Source organism: Schistocerca americana, chromosome 3 (genome assembly GCF_021461395.2).
Source record: "Schistocerca americana isolate TAMUIC-IGC-003095 chromosome 3, iqSchAmer2.1, whole genome shotgun sequence".
Taxonomy (NCBI): domain Eukaryota; kingdom Metazoa; phylum Arthropoda; class Insecta; order Orthoptera; family Acrididae; genus Schistocerca; species Schistocerca americana.
The window spans coordinates 963182091-963209817 of record NC_060121.1 but is presented as its reverse complement, the minus strand read 5'-3'; positions in this window follow the sequence as shown (position 1 = coordinate 963209817).

Sequence of the window (27727 nt, the reverse complement as noted above, 5' to 3'; positions counted from 1 at the left end):
GTTCAATAAAGCAATAGTCTCCGGCCATGTTCACTTTCATTATACAAGGATTATAGACAAAAAATATTCTTTGTTAATCACATCGCTGTTTGTGAGCTTCTAACATTCTGCGTGGTATCTGTTTGTTCTATATCGTGTCTCCCTACCACTTTCGCGCAACGACGCTCTGAGCGTGTTTTTTAGGGAATTGACTAGTTTGAACCTGGGACCTGTTGCCGGTAAGGAGACGCCAGACCACAAATGACATGTAGAGTTCGGGAGAGTTCAGTGAGACTAGCGATGATATAACCAAATACTTAATGATTTCAGCGTCAGCTCCACTGCACTCCCTGTAAAAGAATCTTAATACCAGCTAAATTTAGTGGAAGGGGTTCAAGGCTTTCCTATTTTTAGTTAGCTGGTAAAAATAACGTCGAAAAAGCAGTTAACTTTACCATTGGAAATTTTATTCTACTCACAAAGCATTGTTTATAAATTGCACTATTGATAAAAGGAAATGTTTTAATACAGGGTGGTAAAAACCAACTGCGTTCAACAAAGATGTGAACGAATATTCCCTGAATGGGTTTCCAACTTCTACAATGGATCGAAGGATGACCTATGCCATACCACATCTATAATCTAGGTTTAAATTAAGTTTCACAAAAGAGAAAACTATCAAAATAGTCTACAGTGACCCTCAATTATCTTTAATTACTTATCTAATTTGTCGTAAATTACAGTGGCTGATGTGGCTTCTCAATAGCTATGTAACAGAAAAATCATCGCGTTTCAGATTTTTACTTCAAGTGGCAAATGTGAACACCATGAGCTTTAATTGACGATCGACACTAGTATTACGCAAAAAGGGGGTGTAACAGATGAGACTTCTGCAGTTCTGAGTGAAGCTTTATGCGCTGTTATGCGGCATCGCGTGCGTTCATTACCTTGTCGGTGTTCGTCAGGGGGCGGCTGGCAGCACAGCTCCGCTCACCTCGCTGTCTCGGAAGCAACTCTCTCCTAACTTCTCCTTACTACAATTTACCGAAGTTGGTTTAAAAAAAAAACTATCTGGCTGTGTTTTCATCTGACCAATCAGGGTCTCAATGTTAACCTTAAGCTCCGCCTACAAAAATTCTGTCTATCCAATGAGAAACGTTATGCTTTTCGTGGTGGGGCAATGTTTTTAAAGTTTGCAACGTAACAGAGACGCGAAAAAGTCTCACGCTAAAACTTGCAGCTGGTGTGGTCCTTTTAGCGTTATCGTAAGATCTATACTGTTCTTCTGGAGGGCTCTATCTTTTAACATGGGCTGGGGGTGGTCCTAGCGGTTAGCTGTCCACGTGGGTGTCTGTCCCTTATCGTAGGGCCTTCTAACTTAACACGGTTCTGCTCTCGGCTTCTGTTCTCGTTTCTCCCCTCGGGACTGCGTCTGTCTCACGGTGGGAAGGTATGACATGCATTTAGGCATTCTTGTGTTAGTCTGTGGTATTCCATTTGCTCACTCGTTACTCGTATTACTTTGGTTAATTTAATGTCACGATTTATCCGGAGCTATGTGACATACTACTGGATTTGCTTATCATGTCAGGGTTTTCATGGAAGGTGTTGGATTTGCCTGACACCTTACAAGCTTTGGTGGTAATAATTACACTTTTTAATATTTATTATACATCTCGCACACGTACACCGTCTCGAAATAATTTATAGTTCACACGTCACACAAGCAAAAACCATTTTTTTATGTTAATTTATGTGACGTACCGTCACACAGGCTGACTCTAAATACACTTTAAAAAAGATCAGAACTAAATGTTGTATTCAAAGAGGGAGAAAGCTGTAGTTTGCTTTACAGATGACATGGGAACTAGCAAGGGATATTTAAACAACTGTGGCGCTTTTTCATTCCGCCAAGGACTCTGAACTGCCCCAGGCTTCCTGGCCCACTTTCTTTGTGGTACACTTGCATTGAACACGATCTGTTTCAGGAGTTATTAAATCTGGGGTTAGGCAGTGTGTGGAATATTGTCAAACAAACACAGATCTTGAATATGCCATAAAACTCTACAAATCTTGCTTCAGTAATTGTGCCACAGGAAATATAAGTTAAATTGTTAATAAAGGCGTCTAAACAATTTGCTTCAAACACACACACACACACACAGTTTAAAACTACTCGAAATAAAAAGATGGGCACTTCACAGAAGTTTGCGTGCACAAACAATAGTGTCATGTTTTTGACGAAAAATTTCATTAAAAAATCCAAACTTATCATTATTTGGAGTCACGACTGTAAGCAGTGATGTATAAAACGATAGTTGTAATTCAAGATTTCGGCACGAATTTATATGGTCACGGTTATGGAATTCCGACCGCTACTGGTCTGCTAAGTGAACTTTTTTTAAAAAGTACTATAGAATTCCTAAGCTGACTGGTTTTTTCAGTTACACCAGGACTAAGAAGCAGAAGGAAGAGAAGGAAGGGTCTACCCTGTGAAAGGTTAGTAACTGCAGCAAATGCCACTACAAGACAGAGTACACTGCGATGTATTGAGAAGCACTAGACAAGATACATTTAAACCACGATCCAGTCTGTAGCAGTAGTCGTCATGTCTAGATGTCGGAGATCGCTGAAACACTCGCACACCCCACGCGCTCGTGTCCCGATGTTCACACGCAGCGCGCCCTTCCCCTTGTACATCACCAGTGCCAACGCTCAGAGCCGGAGAAAACGCCATTGTTGACGTACCGTCAAACGGGGTGATTTCGGACGGTTTTGTCGTTATTTTGATTGTAACTTTCGTATATATTGTTAGATTAAATTGATGGAAGTGGTAGGGTATATGTGTAACAAATAAAATATCCCAGAACCAGAAAGTGTATGTGGAGATATATTTATCTGAGGCAGTTAAATAAAGTGTCCGAAGTCACCCCATGGATTGGGGTGATTTCGGACACACGTGGTTTTTAAATTTCTGTCCGAAGTTACAGCGAATTCGGACAGTTACTGCCTTTTTTTTAAATCCTACATGCTTTTTATTTGATTTTGGTGACATTTTGCACATTTTTAGGCAGCCGTTTGTTACGAATAAGTGATATGGAATGATATAATGAATTTTATATATTACAGATAAGTTTTTGTCTCTTTGTTCACTTCTGCACGAGCTCATTTAATATTTTCGCTTAAGCAAACGGAAAGATATTCTGACTGTCGTTTGACGAATAAATGCACCCATTCTACTCCTGGCAAATTATTACGAAATTTCTTCTCTTTTCGGCTAGATTTATCAAGGTACCCTTTAACTAAATATCTAATATCCAATTTAGTGAAGGGAAATCCCCAATGTGCAGCCCTAAAGATACCTTGCATCAACATTTCTTCTTCTTTTCTATTTAGCGCTGGCTGTCCTCCAATTTTTTTCGCTTGTGCTTCCTACACTTTATTTTGTAGGGTTGATTTAGGTATACCACACAAATCACATGCTTTTCTGTACGATTATTTACCACTCTGAATATCACGAACAGCTATGTCTAAAAGTTACAGTTCATAATTACACCGTACTGTAGCACTCTCCTGCTCTTATGCGTTCTTGGCATTGTCCGAAATCACCCCACACAGTACACAGTTTTACAAAAAACCGTCGTTATTTTATAACCTTGCACGAGAAACTCGACAAACTTGTACAGAAATTGTCTCAATGCTGTTAGCTACTGAGCGCGTCGATAATTATGGTTACAATAACTTCCCGCTCGGCGCAACAATAGAAAGTTTCCACTTCACGATAATGCATGGATTTTTAACACTGAGACTGTTCATCAATTATTCACCTAGGGAAACAATTGACGCAAAATAAAAGTTGTGAAAAGCGATAAATGCAATCTTGCACTTAAAATAACTGGCGCACGGACATTAAAATTAGTAACTCTTTGTTTCTATGCGGTAAGAAAGAGCGAATAAGCCATACTGTCTGAATTCGCCCCGGTGTCCAAAATCACCCCGTTTGACGGTACGAACCATACGCGACTGGAACAGGAAAGGAAGGTAATGACAGTGGCACGTAAAGTGCCCTCCGCCACACACCGTTTGGTGGCTTGCGGAGTATAAATGTAGATGTATATGTAGACGTGTATGCCAGAGTGCACCACCCCCGGTCACCGAGGGCATCTGACGATGACGGAGTGGTAGGAATTCGAATGCTGTCAATATTCCCAGCGCTAACACTTGTCAGTGTTCGATACTCAATAGCCCAGTTTCAATTGAATAGCTAAACTTCTTAACAGACGGTTAAGAAGATGTGTGGTTTATGCATTTCATGTAAATCAACTGTGCTATCAATTGTAAGTGTTGTTCCGGTGTTTGATGTCCATACCAAGAAGATATCGGAAAGAGAGGAATGATCGCGGAACATAAACACATTCCAAGGACTATACGGTTCTGCACTTAAACATGCTAGAATGCTAGAGTGGTGCAGTTTCCGTCCTATTTAGTCATGTGCAATTCCAAAAGAAGCTTAAAATAGTTTCTTTCGTTTCTCGCGCTTTACATTTTGAACAACCTGGATTTTAGAGTTATTTACGAAGTTAGATTTTCAGTTAACACCGCACGGTTATCTTTGATTGTTGAAAAATACACAAAACTTACACAAAACCGTACTGCCAAAAGCTTGCATTAAGCTTGGCCTGAGCTTCAGAATTAAAAGAATTCTCAATTTATTTCGAGTGAGAAAGCAAGGTATTTAATATCCAAACCAGAGATCATTTTTCGTAGCAGTAAAATATATCGATGATCTCAGAGTAATAATTCCTAACATCACGATATTTTCACTTTACGTAAGAATTTATTTGACGTGCAATTTCCATGCTTAAATGCAGGAACAAATGTTCATAACAATAAAAGGTATTTATTCTTACGCTCCCAAAAATTGTTTAGAGAGAGATTTTCTCAGCTTCCCATGGTAAAATCACTCAAGATATAAGAAAGAACAGATAGGGTCTAGTTTAAATTGTCGACCGTTAGCGGACCGTATCAGATTGTAGAGTATTATTTATGTAATAATTGTACAATCTTTTAATGTTTGTCAATTTTCTTTTTCATGTACAACTAATCTGGAGGACAAAAGGAACGTAGTGCTTTAGTTGAAGATTGATGAGTTTCCTGGAACTGACTACGCTATGCTATAAAGGGTAAGGAGATCGACCTTGGAATTTCATATTTCAAGGCACCGTATTTCAGAAAGTGAAGATGGACGATCCTAATTCCAAATTAATAGTGGATAAAAGTGTTGAATAATCGGTTAATAAGTTCTGAAACACGACGTGTGAACAAGATAGCGAACGATGATTGCTATTTGTTTCACGAACATGTAAACTAAAGCACAATAATTTCTCGTGCTAAAAGCCATTTTCAGGCGCTGAAATTTGATAAAATATCAGTGTTAAATAACTGCGAGTGCTGTATTGGGATAATTATATAGTAATTATGGGTTACAGTAAAGTTTGGCAAATACGTGACAATGTGCCTAACCGATGAAAGTGAACATGATCGAATTGTAGACGAAGCAACTCACGAGAATTTAGAACAAGATACTTCCGATTGAGAAAGTGTTTTTTGCGTAACTGATCAACCTAAAACCTAAATGGGCGATCAGGGTAGGGCAGTAAGTCCACCTGTAGTAGATCCCTTCGAAAGATTATTTCTTAAGATTCCGGACCGTGTGAGTAAGTGCGCACATTTTCTGTGAACCAGGCACAACGAACTGAGAGTACTTTGAAAACATTTTCTGAAAAGTAGATAGGACAGGCTAAATCCCATGATGAGCGAATCGTTGCCACGTTAAAATCGTTCGCAGAACAGCAGGTAAAGCTGAACGCGAATACACTCGACAAATTTTATGAACACTTCAAATCTTAGCTTGATGAGCTCAGACAACGATCTGGCCAATTTAAACAATTCTAGGAAAAATTAACTGAAAAGGTAACGCAGACTGGCATTGTCTGCACCCAGCCCGTTCGACTTTAGAGATTACGATTAGTTTAATTTCAAAACAAGTTCAGAACTTGTCATTACGTTGTGCAGAAGATTCAGACGCATTTCGTTAAGCAAGAGCAGAAGATAGTTGCGGAATTTAATCAGTGGTTAGCACAAAAGGACGCACAGATCGTGGAAAAATTAAATAATAAATTACCGTTGGTGATACAGCAGGCGGATGCTCAAGTAGCATCAGGTTCTATTGATGAACTTGAGAATTTTAATTCTGAGAGTCAACAAATGTCAGACAAAGTAAAAGAATTACAGACGGAGATGCAGGAGATAAGTTCAAATCGGGATGACATTCCTGTTCCTCAGGAAAGAGATACGTGTTAGGGCAATAATCATATACTTTCGCCGTACAGAGAATATGTACAATAACAAAACACACCGAGCAGTATTTCGACGGGCGCAAATAACTTAATGCAACAGACTACAAATATATCGGCAGAGGAAAACTCAACTAAGCACAGACAACTGCTAGTCTTCATTCAAGGTAGGAAGACACCTCATGCGATGGTATTTGTAAAGTTATTTAGAGGTGTGCTTCCGAAATTGTGGAATTAACACCAAAAGATTGCATTTTTAGTAGCCTTCATACAAGGAGATACCGCTCTCTGGGCGACAGAGGCTGCAGAGCAATGTCATACCTTCGACCAATTTGGAAAAGATTTTTTAGACAAATACTGGTCAACAGGTACGCAAGAAAGACTTAGGAAAGAAGTGTACAAGCCAGAATCATGTAATTGCAAAAAAGATCCTCTTCGGAAGTACTGCGAAAAGTACACAAATAAATCAAATAACTGGGATCAGCCTGTGTCACATAAAAATCTAATAAGAATTTTAAAATCGAAACTCACTTTAAGTATCAAAGATAAACTGATCAGTACACTGGATACTGAAAAATTTGTCAGTAGTAGATTCAACTGATCTGATGCAGGAAGGCATTAACACGAATTTTTGTAACCAACATATGCACGATTCGCTCTGCACGAATACTAATACCCATTATGGGAATGGAAAAAGAATCGTGACATGCAGAACTTTGGAGTAAAGCCACAAGAGAGACACCATTAACAGTAATGGTCATTCACGGTATAATAATAACGGGATGAATGGCAATCGATATTTTTCCAACTCTAACTATAATCGTAATCAATTTTACAAAAGTAGTAAGAGTCTTGGGTGTGAGAATAACTTCCAGCAGGGACACAATCGAAATACAAACCAGAATGCGAATTATAACCGTAATTTCAATGAAAATTACTGGCATAATAACCAACCAGGTCAGTGGCAACCAAACGATGGGCCACCTCTTGGAATAAATCGAAAACACAGTGCTGTACGAAGTAATCAACCACGTCACACGCACGAAGTAATGGCCGCTATCGACAGGGGATCTCAAGTTGATTCCGTATTTCTAGATTTCCGGAAAGCTTTTGACACCGTTCCTCACAAGCGACTTCTAATCGAGCTGCGGGCCTATGGGGTATCGTCTCAGTTGTGCCACTGGATTCGTGATTTCCTGTCAGGAAGGTCGCAGTTCCTAATAATAGATGGCAAATCATCGAGTAAAACTGAAGTGATATCAGGTGTTCCCCAGGGAAGCGTCCTGGCACCTCTGCTGTTACTGATCTATATAAATGACCTGGGTGACAATCTGAGCAGTTCTCTTAGGTTGTTCGCAGATGATGCTGTAATTTACCGTCTAGTAAGGTCATCCGAAGACCAGTATCAGTTGCAAAGCGATTTAGAAAAGATTGCTGTATGGTGCGGCAGGTGGCAGTTGACGCTAAATAACGTAAAGTGTGAGGTGATCCACATGAGTTCCAAAAGAAATCCGTTGGGATTCGATTACTCGATAAATAGTACAATTCTCAAGGCTGTCAATTCAACTAAGTACCTGGGTGTTAAAATTACGAACAACTTCAGTTGGAAAGACCACATAGATAATATTGTGGGGAAGGCGAGCCAAAGGTTGCGTTTCATTGGCAGGACACTTAGAAGATGCAACAAGTCCACTAAAGAGACAGCTTACACTACACTCGTTCGTCCTCTGTTAGAATATTGCTGCGCGGTGTGGGATCCTTACCAGGTGTGATTGACGGAGGACATCGAAAGGGTGCAAAAAAGGGCAGCTCGTTTTGCATTATCACGTAATAGGGGAGAGAGTGTGGCAGATATGATACGCCAGTTGGAATGGAAGTCATTAAAGCAAAGACGTTTTTAGTCGCGGCGAGATCTATTTATGAAATTTCAGTCACCAACTTTCTCTTTCGAATGCGAAAATATTTTGTTGAGCCCAACCTACATAGGTAGGAATGATCATCAAAATAAAGCAAGAGAAATCAGAGCTCGAACAGAAAGGTTTAGGTGTTCGTTTTTCGCACGCGCTGTTCGGGAGTGGAGTGGTAGAGAGATAGTATGTTTGTGGTTCGATGAACCCTTTGCCAAGCAGTTAAATGTGAATTGTAGGGTAATCATGTAGATGTAGATGTAGATGTCACAACCACACTAGTTGTACACCACAGCAGACATATGATGTTCGAATAGTGGAGGTACGATAGGAAAGACATCCGAACACACAACCACAAACAAACTAAAAACGACCTCATTATGCCCTCGGTGCTGGTTGTGGAGTTGAATGAGGGTCATACAAAACCTGCAAATAACGCAAAATAGAATACTCATACACTCCTGGAAATTGAAATAAGAACACCGTGAATTCATTGTCCCAGGAAGGGGAAACTTTATTGACACATTCCTGGGGTCAAATACATCACATGATCACACTGACAGAACCACTGGCACATAGACACAGGCAACAGAGCATGCACAATGTCGGCACTAGTACAGTGTATATCCACCTTTCGCAGCAATGCAGGCTGCTATTCTCCCATGGAGACGATCGTAGAGATGCTGGATGTAGTCCTGTGGAACGGCTTGCCATGTCATTTCCACCTGGCGCCTCAGTTGGACCAGCGTTCGTGCTGGACGTGCAGACCGCGTGAGACGACGCTTCATCCAGTCCCAAACATGCTCAATGGGGGACATATCCGGAGATCTTGCTGGCCAGGGTAGTTGACTTACACCTTCTAGAGCACGTTGGGTGGCACGGGATACATGCGGACGTGCATTGTCCTGTTGGAACAGCAAGTTCCCTTGCCGGTCTATGAATGGTAGAACGATGGGTTCGATGACGGTTTGGATGTACCGTGCACTATTCAGTGTCCCCTCGACGATCACCAGTGGTGTACGGCCAGTGTAGGAGATCGCTCCCCACACCATGATGCCGGGTGTTGGCCCTGTGTGCCTCGGTCGTATGCAGTCCTGATTGTGGCGCTCACCTGCACGGCGCCAAACACGCATACGACCATCATTGGCACCAAGGCAGAAGCGACTCTCATCGCTGAAGACGACACGTCTCCATTCGTCCCTCCATTCACGCCTGTCGCGACACCACTGGAGGCGGGCTGCACGATGTTGGGGCGTGAGCGGAAGACGGCCTAACGGTGTGCGGGACCGTAGCCCAGCTTCATGGAGACGGTTGCGAATGGTCCTCGCCGATACCCCAGGAGCAACAGTGTCCCTAATTTGCTGGGAAGTGGCGGTGCGGTCCCCTACGGCACTGCGTAGGATCCTACGGTCTTGGCGTGCATCCGTGCGTCGCTGCGGTCCGGTCCCAGGTCGACAGGCACGTGCACCTTCCACCGACCACTGGCGACAACATCGATGTACTGTGGAGACCTCACGCCTCACGTGTTGAGCAATTCGGCGGTACGTCCACCCGGCCTCCCGCATGCCCACTATACGCCCTCGCTCAAAGTCCGTCAACTGCACATACGGTTCACGTCCACGCTATCGCGGCATGCTACCAGTGTTAAAGACTGCGATGGAGCTCCGTATGCCACGGCAAACTGGCTGACACTGACGGCGGCGTTGCACAAATGCTGCGCAGCTAGCGCCATTCGACGGCCAACACCGCGGTTCCTGGTGTGTCCGCTGTGCCGTGCGTGTGATCATTGCTTGTACAGCCCTCTCGCAGTGTCCGGAGCAAGTATGGTGGGTCTGACACACCGGTGTCAATGTGTTCTTTTTTCCATTTCCAGGAGTGTATTATTAATTATACTAATAACAATAATTATAATAGTAATGACAGTATGCAGATCAAGGTTAACGCAAACCTATCTGAAACAATGAAACTGCATAGATAAAATGGCGAGAAAGACATTAAGGATGAATTGTGCACTGAAGTAAAGAAATGTAAACCAACGCAGAAGGAGATAGTCCAAGGTGTAGTGAAAGCTAGTATTTATACCATTCCTGTTACGGTAATACTTGATACTGGTGCAAGTACGAACATAATAAACGAGGAATCTGTACATGACTGATAACTGAAAACAAAATTCAAACCTCACCAGTGCGGAACTGTAAAGTAACGAGTGCCACAGGTGTCAAGTCGCACGTCGTTAAGGAACAGAGACAGATCGTAGTTAATCTAGGTAACAGAGTTTATGAATGTACGTTCCTAGTAGTAAAAAATTCATCTTTAATCTGTCTCCTGAGTATGGAATTCCTCAGAGAAAGAGGTGCCAAACTAGAATTTTGGAATGGTAAATGTGTTTTGAGGGAAAAGGGTACTGAAGGGATATCGATTCAATAGAAATAGTCAGACGGTGGGGCGGCTGGTGGAAAATTTTCTGTTGTATAAAATGTTTTGTGATGTAGAAAAAGATGCATTCCTTGCCGTTTTAACCATATGTGGGGCGGCTGGTTGGAATTATTGTTGTTTATGATGTTCCTATTATTTATGCTGTCTTTTGCCATTCTCAGCACTGGCTCTCTAATTACAATATTGGCAACCAGAAAGTGATTAGCAAAACGTGAAGCCTGTAATTAGAATTCCTAGTGCCCACTTCATCTGAGAAATACACTTATAGCTACAGCTTATAGCTCTGAGGAATTAGGAGATTGTCTGGGATTCATAATCAAAACGATTTTGATTAAAATAGTTCAGTATATTCTGAAAGTCACAGATGAAAAAAAAAGAATCCACACAATCTGACTAACAGAGCAGTTCAGAGTCTAATGAGCTGGTGCAACTATAACTGTCCAAATTAAGTGTTTAAGTGAATGCTCGCCATAATTTGATGATAATGTTCATCAAACGCCACGCTAAATAATTGTAGAATGTCTGTCCCGCGGCGGCACGTGAAAATACGACATACGCAAACTGAAGATAGATAATTAAAATCATCCCAGAATTAACACTTCACTCGAAAATGATTTCATGGTTACGCGTATCCTGAGTAACTTAATACGGCATCCGAGGCCGTTTATAGCAATGATACCGACGCGACGCGATTCCCGACACATGGTGTGCTATTCAGTGTCTGGAGAGAACTGGGGCCTTGCTTCCTCCCGCAGCGTTCTTATATATAAAGCCGCGGTGCGGACGGCTAAGGGAACGCCTTATCAAATCGGCTCTCCCGACTAGCCGCTGGGCTAGTAATGCACCACATTAAGTTAGCGAATAAATCATAGCTTCTTTTGCTGATGGCCGATGAAGCTCTTAATTTAAATGTGCATTCAGCACACAGGTAAGTAATCATAATAAAAGTTTGACGTGGCTAAGTTAAATATTTTGGGCGAGAGAATTAATTTAATTACACTATACGCAGTAGACGAGCTCTGAACCTGCCCTTTGGAGATACGCTATCGCTATAGTTTTATAGTTATTCAGTTGAAACTTCTCACATCTTTATAATTATAGCGGATCTCCATTCTACTTAAATGTAAACATCCTAGCCTTATTTATTAGCCTACTTAATCTATCTTGCTTCCTTAAGTTTTAAGACAAAAACCAGAAAATTACGAATTTCAACTAAAATCTTAATTTGTGAGATCCAAAGTACTGTTTCTATTAAATTATTATTGAAAAGGAATCTAAGTATAAATTTTTAAATCTCTAGCTCTTTTCTGTTGCGCCAACGATTTTTACAGAAAAACGTCCAAATTTCGAAAATGGTTAAAGTTATTGAAGCAATATTCAACACATATTAATTTAGTATTACTCCTGACATGCTAGAAACATTTTAGGTTATTTACTTGATTTTTAAAGTATTGCGCAACATTTATGTTGTCAGAGCTAGTTACAGCGGACTGGCTGGCACACAATGGAAAGACTGATGTGAATTTACTACGACGTGAGTCGGCTGCTTCCCTACAAGACCATGGCAAATACCGTCATGAACTGAAAGCTAAACAAGTGAAACCCAAAAAATTTTAAGTTTAATGACCAATATCTTGAATACCAAGCCAGTGGGTGTTATATGAAAAATGTTGCAAAAGATACCAACTGAAATGATATTCAGGATAAGGTGAGATATCTGTGTGTTTAGATATACAGCAGCAGACGACGCTTTTCAAACTTCTTGCAAAATATGTAAATGTGTTTAAAAAAAAACAGAAATAATCATAGGATATATTTACAGTATGGATGTGATTCCTCATCGGACTTACTGTCATTCGACCTGTGCAGTTCCGTAGACCGAGAGGGATGCTGAGAAGCGAGAGGTAAATAGAACTGAGTGGGACATAACAGAACCATCCTTATCACCATATAGCAATCCCCTACTTGTGGCAGCTAAAACAGATGATAGCATGCGACTAGTGTTAAATGCTAGAGAAATTAACAAAATTATTGGTCCAGTTCACACACATCCAGAAAACCTGGATGAACAAATATGAAGATTTCACCTAACGAGCATGGACCTAAAATATTTGTACCGCCAGGTCCAGCTTGCAGAAGAATCACAAAAGTATACAGCATTCATATTCGCAAAATGAAGCTATCAATTTCATGTGCTACCGTTTGACTTACTGTCAGCGCAGGTGTGTTTATCACAGCTCTGGATACGGTCTTAGAACCAGACCTGAGAGAGTATACAGATGATTTAATGATAATTACTCCCGCATGGGAGGAACACCTGGAACCAAGTGAGAGAGTGTTACATAAGTTTGTGGATGTGGTAGTCACACCCAACCTTCAAAAACCAAAATTTTGTAGGACAACCATCAAGTTTCTAGGGCACGTCATATCAGCTCAAAGCATTGTGCCGGAACCAGATAAAATAGAAGCAATTAGAGATTGCCCATAACCGAGTACAAAGAAACAATTTAAGGCGTTTTTAGTCCTCATGTCATTCTTTAGGCGTTTTGTGCCGAAAGAGATATTAAATAGTGAACCGTTATTAAATTTATTTCGAAAGAATGGATCCCTGGGTTTGCACCCAAGAATGTCAAAGAGCATTCGATGAAATAAAGAAGGCACCGTCCATGCAAAAATTTTGTATCATCCTGATATGAAAAAAGACTTTTGACTAATAACAGACTCATCCTCTTATGACTTAGATGTGTGCTTGTTTCAGATGGAGAAAGAAAGTGATACTGGTAGTGTGAAGGTCATTGATTTTGTGAGTAGAGTATTATTGTGAAAGAAGAGACTACAACGCTGAATTGAAGCTCTAGCCATGGTGCGAGTTTTGAACAAATTTCGTTATTACGTCTATAGCAAATACATAAAAATGTTTTGAGGTAACAAAGCATTTTCTACGAACGAGTAAACTGTTGCGTGAACAACTAGCTCAGTAGAAATTAACAACTCAGGATTATGACTGTGAGGCTGTTTATACCCCGTGTAAGAGTGATACCCGACGCACTATCCCAGTTACCTGAGGGACAGCCTGAGTATAGTGAATTCGACGAAAAATCTTCATAGTTCAAAATTTTACTAACGAAAGACCAGACATATAGACAGGTTTTTCTGAGTATGTGTAAAACTGAGCAATTTGCAGGAAGCTGATCCTAGATGGAAAGGTATTCGCTAAGAATTAGTGCAAAATCCACAGAACAAATTTTCACAGCATTATAAAATGTATAAAAAATATTATTCTATAGAAGTGACATAAGATCTGATCCCTGAGGACTGTGTTGAAAATCTTATAAATTACATACATAATTCCTGGGGCATTCTGGATCTACAAAATGCATTAAGACAATTTGTTTGTGCTATTACTTCCTAAATCTAAAAAGAAAAGTGTTACAGATTATTATAACATGTGTAATATGTGAAAAAACCAAGCCTAATACTGCCAGTAATAAAGTAGAATTATGTTCAATAATACACTTGACCTATATTGACAACTGAGGACCTTTACCAGTGAATGAAGTATCTCACATCAGTTTATGATGCATTTTCGAAATATGTAAAATTTTATGCAGTAAAATCCACGTCAGCAGGTCCTATTGTTAGAAGAATCCTTAATAATAACATTTCAGATAGGCAAGCCAGAAAAGACGTTATCTGATAACGCTAGTAATTTTACATGGCAGAAGTGGAGACAATTTCTGAGAGAACAAGGACTTAAGCGAATTTTAATATCCAGATTCCATTCTCAGTCGAACTGCATGGAGTTTTTTCGAGAATACAACAGATTTGCTCGTAGTTACGCTGCCATTGGCAAACTTTGTGGTCTACCCTCATCCAACCTTCTGAAGAAATCACAAACCATTTACTTCATTTATCCACAAACTATTCCCCAGCTGAATTACTGTTCAAAGTTTAAGAAAATAACGAGTGGCTAAAACCACTGTGAAATGGGAAGACAAAGTCAGGAATGCACTGTCTTACTGGAGAAGAAAGGCTAAGGCCAGAGAAGTAACTTATGATACAAAAGGTTAAAAATACTCAACAGTTTCATGTAGGAGAAAAAATTCTGTTGAAAACTTTCCCTAAATCCTCCTTATTAAAAAAAGGGAATAAGAAATGGCAACGCCATATTCAGACCGATTTCTCATCAGGAATGTACCTGAAAAGATAGCTATTTCTTAGTGAATCCTGAGACACAAAAACCTAAAGGCTTATACCATCATAATGATTTAAAAAAAATATAGACAGTAGCTGTAAACAAAGCGTAGTACTCGTAAAAAAGGAAGTATTTCTTGTGGCATAAAAATGCATATATATCAATACTATTTCAGTCACTCACCTTAGCTACGAAAGCAATTAATGACAGTAGAAGGACAACCAAGAAAGACAACCTGAGTAAAATGATGTGTGAATGTGTATATGTATAGAAATTAGTAGTTAAATATTTGTTGTGTTAAGCTTTAGAAACAAGTAATTCTTATTAGTACAATCAGACCACAGATCAGCTGTGACAAGTAAGTTTCTGAATATGGAGTTATAAAAGTACATAGCACTCCTAAATTACCTGACACTGTAGCTATTGGGAGAAACAAGTTTGATTTTAAAAATAATCTGTAAAGCAATATCTGTAATTTAAAAAAAATTAAATGTAGGAATTTCCAACCATTTTTTCTATATTTGCGTGGCTAGTGTCGACCAATAAGATAGGCACTAGTAAAAAGAGAATGCTATGTGTAGAACAATAACATGACAGAGAAACATGTATTCCTGTAACAAAAAAAAATGGTTCAAATGTCTCTGAGCGCTATGGGACTCAACTGCTGAGGTCCTTAGTCCCCTACAACTTAGAACTAGTTAAACCTAACTAACCTAAGGACATCACAAACATCCATGCCCGAGGCAGGATTCGAACCTGCGGCCGTAGCGGTCTTGCGGTTCCAGACTGCAGCGCCTTTAACCGCACGTCCACTTCGGCCGGCATTCCTGTAACACATGAAATTATAACTGCCATAATAGCAGCCAGATATGAAAGAAGAATCATCTGACAGCAAACTCGCTTTCACGCATTGTTTCGCGGAAAAGCTTTTGTTTCCCGCTTTCATGCGTTTACGTCTGCATTTTTCAGCAGACCGGCGTAAAATCGAAGGTGCTATTCGCGAAGTTTTCTATGGAGCGAGATTCCAGCTTCGATATCCGGTCATAGTTCATACACCACAAAAACGAACATGCGGGATTAATGAAACATAACTACCGTAAAGTCTGTAAGTTCAACCCAAGGTTAATAAATAAAGACATGGCCACGTGGTCAAAAGAAAAGTTGCAATCATATGTAAAACCACTGTTTCTACTGTCCGTATGGGACATTAACTGCTGTATTTGTCACTAGAATAATTGATATGCAAAACTTGTGACAAAATTATTCATACGAATAGCGCTTAAATAACAGAAGTGAATGATATAACAGTTAAGTGATTCACGAACCAAAGTATAGAACAACGTTAGTGCTTCCAACTGTGGTTAAAAGTCTGGCTGTAAGATTTTGCGAGAAAGGTGTGATCCACTGAGAACTTGAAAAAACTTTGGAGCAAGCCTCGTGAACACCGCACGAAACAGCAGTGTTTGTAAAATTTTATGTTGGCAACACGCGGTGAACATAGCTCACCAAACGTTCCGGAGCAACAATGCAAGTGACACTGAATCAGCTGTTACTTGGGCATGCAGCGCGTAGAAGCCAACGAAGAAAGTTGAATTCAAACTTTTGTGGAAAAGACAATATCTTAAAAGGACACTGAAACACGCTTGTAACTTAAATGGAAATGTATGAAGCCTGAACTTGCAGACGACAGGGTTACATATAACAAATACAAACCAGTAACATTTACGATAAATTTATTTTTCATTGTGCGTATATATGAAATATGAATACAATAAAAGCCATATACACGGATAAAAATGCAAAATACAATAACATAGTTATTCCATCATGACATTAACATTTTTAAGTATAATTTTGTTGTAACAGGCAGATTGGACAAAGGAGAACTGATACCGCCGTTTTCATTTCATGTCACACTGGGAACGAGCCTGATGTCAACCCGATGCTGACCGGTCATCGGACATGCAGTCATGCTCATGGCTTCGAGCCAACCGCAGACGAGAGGGGACCCACCTTCGGCATCAGCTGATCGCTCATCGCAACGTCATCACACGCTCCGGTGATGTCACGACGTCATATCAGATCAACGAAGTATTGCCAACTTTGCGAGCGTCGTTTCAATCAACTGAACTAAACCTTCATGTTTCCGAGCCATTGCTGGAGCACCATCCGTTGTTAGCCCCGATAGGTTGTTGAGTTTTAACGAAAATCAACTTAATCTCGATGTAACTGCTTCCAACAAATCTCACGACTTCCAGGTATCTGTAAGTGGATACAATGCCGCTAATTCTTCTCTTTTATTAAAATGGGTATCAACTCCTTTGACACAAATGACCACTTTAGGGTATCCGCCATATCTGTGCATTCACCGAAAGCTAGAGAATAACAAATAAACTCCAATGCACGATTTTTTTAAATTTTCTGTAGTTTGTCTTCCAATCGACATAAAAGTTTTCTGGGTGTGGTACGGCGTCATAATGTATAAAACTACTGCTGTTTGAGAAAAACCAATGTTTCGGCCACGGTTGCATCGGCCTTGTTCTGGGTCTATATACAATATGATGCGGCTCTATACCCAGAAAACTTTTATGTCGACTGACTCTTGCCGCGGAAGCCTACGCAATTATATTGTCTCTCAATGTCGTCCACACGTCTAGTAACAGTTTGACGTGATAGGCTTATTTTTGAGAAATCCTTTTTCTTTTCTGGACACACAATTTCAGCGACGGTCTCTAAGCATTCCTTAACCATTTCGCTATCTAAATATGGCTGTGATCTTTTTGCCGACATCAGAGCTACTGTATAACTCGCTTTCACATAGCATGTTGACCTGAATTCACTCTTGTAAATATCTGCTGTTGAGCAGAAAGTTTCCTTTTTAAGTCGTTTACCTGGTCTTGTCGAAATTGTCCCTTATACTTATGTAATGTAACTACATGTTTGGTCTCGCAATGCTGCTGTTATATTCTTTCGGAACCATCACAGATTCATTGTACATCGGACATATGGGTTATGTCCCATATTCCACGAAAAAAAAAAGTTTGCAGTCTTCTTGTCTTGTTCTCAACTCCTCTATGACTTTCCTCTTCTAAGGATCTATTTATTTACTAGTTGACGCCACACCAAGTTTAAGCAAAAATAGTTTTCAAGCTATTGTAAAAAACGGCGAAGCGATAAAATCCACCCACCGCGCCCACTCATGGTATTAATCTGCTGGGAAACTGAACTGTGAAAGTGAATGGTACAAAACAGCGAACTCGATAGGTACTAACAAGATAACGAAGTGAAGAACGCCGAAACCAGTGCGAGAACAGTGTAAAGAATGTAGAAACTAAAATGTGAATGTAAGATACAGTAGATGAAGAATGGGTAGCTTTGAGACAAAAATAGTAAAGCCAGCAGAGGATCGAGTAGGTAAAAAGACTAGGGCTAGTAGAAATCCTTGGGTAACAGAAGAAATATTGAATTTAATTGATGAAACGAGAAAATATAAAAATGCAGTAAATGAAGCAGGCAAAAAGAAATACAAACGTCTCAAAAATGAGATCGACAGGAAGCGCAAATTGGCTAAGCAGGGATGGCTAAGGACAAATGTAAGGGCGTAGATGCATATATCACTAGGGGTACTTTAGATACTGCCTACAGGAAAATTAAAGAGACCTTTGGAGAAAAGAGAACCACTTGCGTGAATATCAAGAGCTCAGATGGAAACCCAGTTCTAAGCAAAGAAGGGAAAGCAGAAAGGAAGAAGGAGTATATAGAGGATCTATGAAAGGCCGATGTACTTGAGGACAATATTACGGAAATGAAGAGCATGTAGATGAAGATGAAATGGTACTGTGTGAAGAGTTTGACAGAGCACTGAAAGAACTAAGTCGAAACAAGGCCCCGGGAGTAGACAACGTTCCATTACGATTACTGATAGCCTTGGGAGAGCCAGCCGTGACAAAACTCTACCATCTGGCGAGCAAGATGCATGAGACAGGCGAAATACCCTCAGACTTCAAGAAGAATATAATAATTGCAATCTAAAAGAAAGCAGGTGCTGACAGATGTGAAAAATTACTGAACTATCAGTTTAATACGCCACGACTGCAAAATACTAACACGAATTCTTTACAGACGAATGGAAAAACTGGTAGAAGCCGACCCCGGGGAAGATCAGTTTGGAATCAGTAGAAATGTTGGAATACGTGAGGCAATACTGACCCTACAACTTATCTTAGAAGATAGATTAAGAAAAGGCAACCCTACACTTCTCGCATTTGTTGGCTGGAATGCCCTTTTTCAAATTCTGAATGTGGCAGGTGTAAAATACAGGGAGTGAAAGGCTATTTACAATTTGTACAGAAACCAGATGGCAGTTATAAGAGTCGAGAGGCATGAAAGGGAAGCAGTGGTTGGGAAGGGAGTGAGACAAGGCTATAGCCTATCCCCGATGTTATTCAATCTGTATATTGAGCAAACAGTGAAGGAAAAAAAGAAAAATTCAGAGTAGGAATTAAAATCCATGGAGAAGAAATAAAAACTTTGAGGTTCGCGGATGACATTGTAATTCTGTCAGAGACAGCAAAGGACTTGGAAGAGAAGCTGAATGGAATGGACAGTGTCTTGAGAGGAGGATATAAGATGAACATCAACAAAAGCAAAACGATTATAGTGGAATTAGTTGAATTAAATTGGGTGATGCTGAGGCAATTAGATTAGGAAATGAGACACTTCAAGTGGTAGATGAGTTGAAGTGGAGAGGATATACAGTGTGGACAAACAATGACAAGGAAAGCGTTTCTGAAGAAGGGAAATTTGTTAACATCGAGTATAGATTCGTCAGGAAGTCGTTTCTGAAAGTATTTGTGTGGAGTGTAGCCATGTATGGAAGTGAAATGTGGACGTTAAATAGTTTAGACAAGAAGAGAATAGAAGCTTTCGAAATGTGGTGCTACAGAAGAATGCTGAAGATTAGATGGGTAGACCACATAACTAATGAGGAGGTATTGAATAGAATTGGGGACAAGAGAAATTTGTGGCACAACTTGACTAGAAGAAGGGATCGGTTGGCAGGACATGTCCTGAGGCATCAAGGGATCACCAATTTAGTATTGGAGGGCAGCGTGGAGGGTAAAAATCGTAGAGGGAGACCAAGAACTGCTGCTGCTGCCTATATTACGTCGCGACGCGTCTCCTTACGTCTGCTGGTACACCGCGCCAGCATCGCTCGTCGAGGTCAAGCAGTTAGGTCAAGAATATTTAAAACATATGTCAATTGTTTCTAACAGGCTACCGAAAATGTAATAGAAAGATAAGAATAATGTGGAAGTTAAGATGGAAACAGTCTCCGACGATGAATGCTCTGAATTTGAAATTGAAATTAACAAGGATGGTTCCGTTGTAGGGAAGCAGCCTACTCACGCTGTAGTAAATTCACATCAGTTTCCATTGTGTGCCAGCCAGTCTGCTGTAACTAGCTCTGACGTCATAAATGTTGCGCAATACATTAAAAATCAAGCAAATTACCTAAAACTTTTCTAGCATGTCAGGGATAATACTAAATTAATGTGTGTTAAATATCAGTTCGATAACTTCAGCCATTTTCGAAATTTGGACGTTTTTCTGAAAAAATCATTGGCGCAACAGAAAAGAGCTAGAGACTTCAAAATTTATATTTAGATTCATCTTTCATAATGATTTAATAAAAACAGTACTTTGGATTTCACAAATTAAGATTTTAGTGGAAATTCATGATTTTCTGGTTTTCATCTCAAAACTGAAGGAAGCAAGATAGATTAAGTAGGCTAATAAATAAGGCTAGGATGTTTAGAGTTAAATAGGTTGGAGGTCCGCTATGACTATGAAGATGTGAAAAGTGTCTTTTGAATACCTACAAAATTATAGCGATAGCGGATCTCAAAAGGGCCAGTTCAGAGCTCATCTACTGCGTGCAGTGTAATTTAATTAATTCTCTCGCCCAAAATATTTAACTTAGCCATGTCAAAATTTTATTATCAATACTTGCCTGCATGATGAATGGACGTTTAAATTAAGAGCTTCATCGGCCATCAGCAAAATAAGCTATAAATTATTATGTAACTTGAAGTGGTGCGTTACTAGCCCAGCGGCTAGCCGGGAGAGCCGATTTGATCAGGCGTTCCCTTAGCCGTCCGCACCGCGGCTTTATATATAAGAACGCTGCGGGAGGAAGAAAGGGCCCAGTTCTCTCCAGACGCTGAATGTCACGCCATCTGTGTCGGGAGTCGCGTCGCATCGGTATCACTGCTACAAACAGCCTCGGGTGCCGTATTAAGTTACTAGAGATACGCGGAACCATGAAAACATTTCAAGTGAAGTGTTAATTCTGGGATGATTTTCATTATCTAGCTTCAGTTTGCGTATTGTCGTATTTTCACATGCCGTCGCGGGACAGACATTCTACCAAATATTTAGCGTGGCGTTTGATGAAATATTTTCATCAAATTATGGCGAGCATTCTTTTTAACATTTAATTCGGACATTTATAGTTGCATCAGCGCATTAGACTCTGAACTGCTCTGTTAGTTAGGTTGTAGGGATACTTGTGTTTTTTATCAGTGAATTTCAGAATATACTCAACTATTTTGGAAAACCGTTTTTGATTAGAAATCCCAGACAATCTCCTAATTCCTCAGAGCTATAAGCTGCAGCTATAATGGTATTCTCAGATGAAGTGGGCACTAGGAACTCTAATTACAGGCTTCACGTTTTGTTAAATCACTTTCTGGGTGCTAAAAAGTAAATAGAGAGCCAGTGTTGAGAACGGCGAAAGACAGCATTAACAACATTCTAAAAGCCAGAAACTGATTCAACATGCAAGCATTTATACAGCAATTAGATTTTTTTTACAAATTATTCGCCGCCCCACACCGTCAAAGTAAAAATCCAAAATTTTGAGGTGATTTGTCCAAAGTATACTCTTGGGTAAAATTTAGTGTTGCACCGAAGTTAGAACCAGTTTCTGATGACGAGAAAAATGAAGTTGAGGTCAGACAGTGAAAAGTAGAAGTAATACAGTTATCTTATAATGAAACCGAGTTCAATATTTCTGAAATACAGCCAAGTCAGAGAATGCTAGAAACTCCTTCGAAACGTGTAAAAATGACAAATGGCAAGGTAGATGCACAAAATTGGATGCAATTACTGTTTTCCAAAATTGAACTGCATCTTAAAGAACTCAAGAACGAAATGACCTCAAATTACAAAACTGATTCTAACCACCATGACAACAGCTAACTAAATTGCATAGTACTTCAAAACCGAAATTATCAAACTTCGCAAAGATTTCAAACATGCAGATGAACTAATGGAAGGGAGGTTGTCAGAAACAATTGGCAATTAATACAAACTTTGCTCTAATCTATTTGAAGAATTAACTACTGAAGTAAATGCTTGCAAAAATATATTAAGAAAATAAAATCTGAGTGTGCTAAATTATATCAAAGTATTGATAAAAAAATTTCTGACAAGTTGAAGCAGCAGAACTACAACTAGAGGAACTAAGTAATAGCATTACTAACACAGAAAATACAGTAACCTCTGGTAGTTCTAGTAATACTACTGTACAGCATACCTCAATTGACGCCGCTTTCATCGGACGTCACGAATTTTTACGTTTTGATCCAGACAAACTACTTCACCCATTAGAGTTCCGGAATGATTTTGACGATGTTTTACCAAATGCATGGTCACAACGAGAGAAAATTTCTTTCATAAGAAGTCATTTGTCAGGAGACACTTTGCGATGGTCAGCTGACGTAATGAATTTAAAACTGCATTTCTAATTATTACAAGTCCACAACAAACAAAACGATATATATGGTATTTGTTTTCTCAGACATGTCCGAAAGACCAGATACCATCTTCATGTCTGGTGAGCCATAACTATATATATATATATATATATATATATAGTTATGGCTCACCAGACATTTGATCATCTTCTTCAGGGTGGATGCACAAACAGTGCCTGAACTCTTACGGGAATCGGCAAAAGCAGCGAGTAATGAGTATAATGGGCAGGGGCACTATGAATATAGCGCGGGACAGTAAGTTGGGAATGTGGGTCTCACGGGAGGCACGCCAGAGATAAGTCCCTGCAGTCGCACTATCCTCTGTGTCCTCGGTGTTGCTCAGATGAATGCCGGTCACTCAGCGTGTTCGGTCAGAGGGTTAGCTGCCCTCTGTAATAAAAAAATAACTGAGTTAAGGATCAACGACGAACTGAAATGGGTGTCGTGCGACGTCCGCATGGAGCAGATGAAACGAACAAAATGAGATTAATAATTTTAAAAAAAGTATGGATAGAGCGTGTGCCGTGTAAGCAAGGGATCCCGGGTTCGAGTCCCGGTTGGGGCACACATTTTCAACTGTCGCCGTTGACTTAAAACAACGGCTGTATGCAGCTAGGGGTATTCATTTCATTGTAATTTGAAACAAAACGATGTTTTGAGAGAGTTTTGGAGTGGTAAAAAGTTTGCTTCAGGTCGTGAATCAGTAAAAGAGTTATCTAGAAAGTGGGTTTCACGACTGTCACGTCTGACAGAAAAGACGAAACGGAGGTGACTATCATGGGACCAGAAGGTAAGATGCCTTGGTATTGGCAGAAAAGAATCATTTCCACACCTAGAGATACAGCAGAGTATCAGAAGCGAGTAGAAAGAATAGCTGCTGTTGAGGAGCAGGGGCAAAATAATAACAGGCCTTGTAACAATCGTGTAAACAGCAGAAATAATGACATAGGGAACGTGAATGTTAGAAGCACGGAACATCAAAATAATTATCGTGGTCAAGGCCTTAGTAGAGGAAGAGGGGGTAGACAGCCATCACGCTTTCGCAACAATTTTAATGACGAAAGCAGAAATGAAAATAACGTGCCGTTGAGACAAGAGGAAGAGCAGAATGCTCCCCCATCTGACTCTGTGCCGAATGAACACAACATGCCGAGTGTGGGAAATTAAGTCCCGTCCATGAGGAAACTGGCGCTCACAAGGCGGAAACAGTAACACAGCCAGTAACAAAACCACAGACCACAGTCAGTCAGCACACGCAAACCGATAACAGGGATGATGAAACCAAACAGACAGTGCCGGTGATGTGCTAAGCCACTTTCATTATCTTTCAAAATGATGGAGCACAGCAATCAGTCGTCCTTTCCTTTCAGGCTTTATTAAAGCAAATCTAGATTTCGGCTAGTAACTAACCATTATCAGTGCAGTATTTCATAGTATTAATACTTGTCCTAGTACGTCAGTCCCCTGTTATTCGGGCTCCAGTCACAGTTCATTGCCGGCCGATGTGGCCGAGCGGTTCTAGGCGCTTCAGTCCGGAACCGTGCTGCTGCTACGGTCGCAGGTTCGAATCCTGCCTCGGGCGCGGATGTGTGTGATGTCCTTAGGTTAGTTAGGTTTAAGTAGTTCTAAGTCTAGGGGACTGATAACCCCAAATGTAAAGTCCCATAGTGCTTAGAGACATTTGAACCACAGTTCATTCGAGACTATATGGTTGATAGCATTTTGGACACATAAGAAAAATGGATTAAGAAGGAGAGAGAAAACGCTACAGATAAGGCGAGGAACAAATTAGCATGACTGAGTCAGATGAGGACGAAGATGAAATTATGGCTGACATCTTCGACAACGATGGCAATCTCAAGGCTAAAGTTTCGGCAGAGGAAGCAGACTCAGTCTTGCAAGGTTTTGAAGAGGAGGAGTTGATGGGTGAAGGGGGTAGCAATTATAATGAAGTTAAGGAACCTATTAGCCACTTGTCGCAAACCTTAAAAGCCGACGACGGTGTTACAGATAGCAATGTTTCGCAGGAACGCAGTTGGTCAGAGGTAGAGAGTAGTTTGGCTGATGTGCAGCAAACGAAAGTAGAGCAAGACGTTAAGTGCTTTGATTTAAAATTGGTGGACAGGTTGGAAAATGCAGCTGAGAATTTAGATATTGATGACTCCGTTAATCTGAGTGTGAATGTACTTGCAATCAACAAAATTACTTTAGCTGGAAACAGATTAAAATGGGTTTATTAGATGACTGTTACGACGAACCTATTCAAACTTGAATAACTCATCCTTCTATAAAAACCAACATCTCAGGAGTAACAGTCCATTGTCTTCTTGATAGTGGCAGTGAAACAAGTGCTTTGTTCCAGGCATTCTTTGATTCTTTTCCTAATAAGAATTAACTAACTGTCATGAAAGAAAGTGGTTTAAGAATAATAGGTGCTACTGGAAAAGTTTCTAGACAAGAACAGCATGAAGCTTTAATACCAATTGGTCTAGGTGACCTAATAATAGATCACCTTTGTTTAACCGTGCTCGGTTTAAGTGTGGAGATGTTAATTGGCACAGATCTCTTAACAAAATATCAAGGAAGGATTGATTTTGATCAGAACCACTTAGTAGTAACCTTACCTGATTCTCGGGTAGTTAAAGAACCTTTAATAGGAATATATATAGGCAGCAATAATGAAGCACGGAAACCGCCTATTAGAGTAATGAGGAATAAGGGATACTTACGAGAAGATACTCAACTCGGTAATAATGTGCAAGACGCCAATGCAGAAGGGAACTATATCCTAGACGAGATAGAGTGCACAGGTACAGTCAATAAATCGAAGTTCTGATAAACTGAGGGCAGAATTAATGGAAGTATTAACCACTTATCACAATGTATTCTCGAATACAGCTGATGAAGTTAAGGGGGGGGGGGAGGGGGTAGGACGTCAAACGGGCTGAATTGGAGCAGGAGAGGCAGTACTGGACCTTTTAATTTCCACTGTCTATACTATTACAAGTAAATTCATAAAACTTTGTCAGCATGACCAGGAAGGATTCAGGATTCACACTCATAGCAGTGGAAGTTCAAAAACGTAACATAATAATTGTTTTACAAGTGAAATTTCATCATTTTTTTCACTTACTGTTCACTGTATTTGTTGCTCTAGGTACACTTTTCTTCATAAAAACTGACTTAGCCGCTTTTGCAACTGGGCTACGCAAATGTAGCTAACATGTCGAAATTGTATTTAACATTGAGACCAGAACGATATCTGTCTCCGTTCTAGAGATATTGGTTTGTATGTAGGATGGTGCACACTATGTCAATGTGCTCGTCGCGCTCGTCATATTTCATAAACGGTTCAAGATATCGAAACAAGGTTTTTTCAAATTATAGCATGCAAAGAGGTGCGTATTTTGCCATGTGATGAATACTCGAAACTTTTTTAACTATTGAGATATGGAAGTACTCACAGATTTTCAATAGAATACAGTGGTTTTTAACAACATTTACTCTGATCAGCCAGAACATTTTGACCACCTGCTATCTATATAACCCCTTGCAGGAAAATTTGTTGCCAACCGCTCTAGGCACAGTTTGCAGTATCTAAATGTCTGCTTTCTCGGACACGTTTTTTAAACTCTGTTATGTATCAATTTACAATTTTTATATGAACGGAGTTGTATAAGGGTACTGTCATATCGCTGGCTTGGTTGCACAGTATCTTTGCGAGCGGCTGCATTGCAGAGTCGAGCACCGGACACGGAGTTTCTACGTTGCGTTGTAGGTAGCTCTGCTGGGGAAAGGCATGATTATGGAAGTTCAAGTGTAGCTGCAAGTACCATTATTATGAAGCAATGAGATAAGGAAGATGGTGCAGTGAATAGTGCGTAAGAAAGTGATTAAATATGAGCAGTGCCGCCGATAACGTATTTGAGTATCCGCCCATTTGCGTGTACTACCGTACAGCGTCAATCATCCACGTCGTGTTCGGCCTTTCAGAATGAAACTAATGTGAATCAGTAAAATAGATTACTACAAAGGAGAGCAATCAAGTGCCAGTGTATTGTAGCGAACGTGAGAACATGCATTCGGTCATCGCGTTTCCTCACATCAACAATCAGCCGCGTCGCGACGGTTACGAGCACGTTCGTACAAGTGAGAACTGTGAACTGTAAATTAACTTTTTTGAACAGTGTTATATTATTACAAGTATCAAGAAGAACTGGTACCAGATATCTGTGAGTATGTGACGAGCGTAAGAACTTCCGTTTGACCGCTCGGCTACCGCATCACCAACAATCACCGGCGTCGTATCGGTCACACGTAGGCTGGCCCAAGTGATAATTGCGGGCAGATAATCATCATCATTGCCTGTGTATCTATCACCGAAGGTTCGGTGTGTATCTGTCACTGAAGGTTCGGCCAGAGTGACTGAAATACATGTGACGGCGTGAAGTACAATAGTGACAGACATTAACATCGTCAAGAATACTGTACAATAATAAGGTAACGATAATTATGACCTCTCATAAAATGATTGGGTCTAGTGAAGCATGGGATACAACCCGTCGGCTTTGCCCAATGACGTCATACGTTACTCATAGATAGTAAAGCCTTCACTTCGAACCATAATAAAACAGTTCTGTGTTCCGGATAAGCGGTATCATTGCACATTAAAATAATTGAATGTGATTTTAAAAGAGATCACTTCATGTTGATGAAACCAAGGCAAACCAAGGACGTCTCGTTCCGCAGCTGCTCATGCTAACCACGGGACCACGGCGCTCACGAGCTTACACTATCCTTGATGTTGTCTATCTTGCGCCTGGACTACTCAGTTTGTATATTTTGCTTATTTTTTTGATAGTTCCACACAACTTCTTCCTGTTTTCTCGATTGATCTGTGTTAAGTTTTTCAAGGCCTATCCACTGTATCAACTTATAACTAAATCTGAGGGGGGTGCGATAGGGAGGTTCCCTTGTCAGGAGGACGTCGTTATCAGGAGAAAGAAAACTGGCATTCTACGGATCGGAGCGTGG